This window comes from Microtus ochrogaster, unplaced genomic scaffold (genome assembly GCF_000317375.1).
Source record: "Microtus ochrogaster isolate Prairie Vole_2 unplaced genomic scaffold, MicOch1.0 UNK18, whole genome shotgun sequence".
In the NCBI taxonomy this organism is placed as follows: domain Eukaryota; kingdom Metazoa; phylum Chordata; class Mammalia; order Rodentia; family Cricetidae; genus Microtus; species Microtus ochrogaster.
In genome coordinates, this window is record NW_004949116.1 from 3,556,057 (window position 1) to 3,559,185 (window position 3,129).

Sequence of the window (3,129 nt, forward strand, 5' to 3'; positions counted from 1 at the left end):
CCAGCTTGGGCTACATAATAGGTTCAGAACCAGCTTGGGCTACATAATAGGTTCAGAACCAGCTTGGGCAACAAAACGCCCTGGTGAGGCTGTTTGCAGAGCAGCAGACCATAGGCCAGATTTCCCAGAATAGCTAGTCCTTTTTCAGAGTTGTGCTCTGCTGTCCTTGAGTGTGTGTCCTAACACTGAGTGCTTCCTAATATTTGACAACAGAACTTTGTCCTCAAGCATATCAAAGCACAGTTCCACTTGTGAGGACAGTAACTGCTCTTTTGTTCATGTAAACACACACACACACACACACACACACACACACACACACACACACACACTGCAGAAAAGGACAGTTTCCAGTTAAAATCAACTCAGTCCATCAGCTTGAAACTGGAAAAAAAAACAAAATATTTCCCTCAATTTGGAAACAACTGTCACAAAATAGAAAAATCTACTAATTTCACAGAATTTGTTAAAATTGTTTATTTGCTATGAGTTTTTCCTTTGTGTAATTCCTCAAAATGTTTCTGGCCCTAGTGTTTCACCCTAGATAATAAGACTTCAGGTTAATGATGGCCATGAACTGTTGACTTCTCAATATGCTTTCACAGTTAGTAGCCACAAGGGTCTTTCCAATCAGACACATGCATTAATAGGAGTGTTAGCTGCTTTGTAGATGTGGTTTTGTTGGTATATGAACCTGACCAGTAGGCTCCAAGATGGTCAGACAATGGTCAGATATGGTCTCTATCAAGTTGGCAATGCAATGGGTGTGTCTAGAGAGTCCGGTAAAGGCACAGAAAACCTTGGGTGCACCCACACTGCCGAAGATAGCCTGAGAGAACTTTGAGAGCATTATCCGAAAAACTAAGGCGAAAAAGAAGAGATAGTCACCTTTCCAAAACCCTGTGCGCGTGGACTTCTCCTACAAACTGATGATGGAGCTGTCAGAACCCACAGAGCTGTGGACCCCTCTCAGCACTTGGTTCTCAGCAAAATCCTGGGTGAGCAAAGGCACCCATGCTTCTGATCAGAGCAGTGAGAAACACCATGTTGCTTTTTTTGTTTGTTTGTTTTAATTTTTTTTTATTGAGAAAAGGAAGAAAAAAACAAGTTTCCGCCTCTTCCCAGCCTCCCATTTCCCTCCCCAACCTCCCACTCTCCTCCCCCTCCTCCCACCCTTCTTCCCCTCTCCCCACTCCTCTTCCCCTCCCTCTCCAGTCCAAAGAGCAGTCAGGGTTCCCTGCCTACCATGTTGCTTTTATAGCCATGGAGGGGCTCTTCTGGGACATGGGAACTTAGACCCGGTGGATGACGATGCCATTGCAGAGTTGGTGTATTTCTTCCGTTGGCTGGAAATGCAACGACTTCAGCCTCAAGAGTTTTGGGGGGTGTTGTTTGCTTGATGTTTGGTTTTGGAGATAGGGTTTCTCTTTGAATCTGTTCTGGCTGTCCTGGAACTCATTTTGTGGATCTGGTTGGCCTTAAGCTCAGAGAAATGTGCCTGCCTCTGCCTCCTGAGTGCTGGGATTAAAGGTGTGAGCAGCCACTGCCTGGCTCAGAGTTTTTACGTATTTCTTTGTGTTTAAGACAGGGCCTCACTAAGTAACCTTGACTGTCCTGGAACCTATTATGTAGACCAGACAGATCTTAAACTCACAGAGATCTGCCACCTGCCTCTGCCTTTGCTTCTGTCTCTCGAGTGCTGGGATAAAAGGTGTGTACTCCCATACCTGGACCAAGGGTTTTTTTAAGTAAAAAACGTTTTCCAATACTCTGGGGCCCTTTTTCTGGGAGCAGTTGCCTGGACCAGTCATACATCCCTATATTAAGGGACTGGGTCTAAGCTAGGCTGGAAATTGAACAGAATGACTCACACACCCAAGACTGTTCTCATAACCAGGGTTTGCTAACTGTTTGAACAAGAGCTTTTTTGTTGTTGTTGTTGTTTGCTTGTTTTTTTTTTTTTCATTTTCTGGCTTTGGTCACAACTGACAGGACATAAGAAGTTTGTGCTCTTGCTTGTGTTTTCAGTCTGAGTCCTATGAAAACGATGCACATAGAATGTTCTAAGCTGTGCAGATTCTGCACTGTGTCTGTCACTGTCTCCCTCAGCCTGTAGAGCCGAGGAAGGTAGGAGGGTGTTATTCCCTCTCCGCTCCCCTGTAGCTGCATGTGTAGACAGACCTAGCACCAGTGACTGCCCACTCAGCTGCAGGCTGAGTGTTCCCAACAGTTTCTTTATTCCATCCTTAGCACCAGAAGGGTTCTGACTGCCACCACTTTTACACAGGGCAGCTTTGCCCAGATCGCCTCAACTTAAGACAAACCCCTTACTCATTCAAAATGTCTGCAAACTCTCGGGCAATAAAACTCCATTATATTCTGTGAATCTGAGTCCCCAAGTGCACAAATTAAAACTGTGTTGTAATATGAACGTACAGATCTGTTATACTCTATATAATAAATTATACTCACCAACATTCTAACATAGAAAATTTATGATGATTTCTTGGTGGTTTTGACATGAAGTTATCTTGAATTTCCTGCAAAGACAACCTTTATATGAGGGTGTGAATAGGGTGTGATATAGGGTGTTACACAGCCAGCGTCATGACTGTAGACATGATGAATTTGGATTCCTGTGTGCATGAAAGCAACACAATGGAGAACTTAACTGGGATTTCCTTAGATTTTTCCTTAGTTCTGTGTCTCTCTTACTTGACATACTAGACCCACAGATGGGTTTCTTTTTTAACTTGTCTTTTATTTTATTTTTTTATTGATTTTTATTCAGCTCTACATTTTTCTCTGTTCCCCCTTCCCTGCCTCCCCCCTCTCCTTTAACCCTCTCCCAAGGTCCCCATGCTCCCAATTTACTCAGGAGATCTTGCCTTTTTCTACTTTCTACTTCCCATATAGATTATATCTATGTAAGTCTCTCTTAGGGTCCTCATTGTTGTCTAAGTTCTCTGGGATTGTGGTTTGTAGGCTGACTTTCTTTGCTTTATGTTTAAAAACCACCTATGAGTGAGTAAATGTGATAATTGTCTTTCTGGGTCTGGATTACCTCACTCAAAATGATATTTTCTAGCTCCATCCATTTGCCTGCAAATTTCAAGATGTTGTTATTTT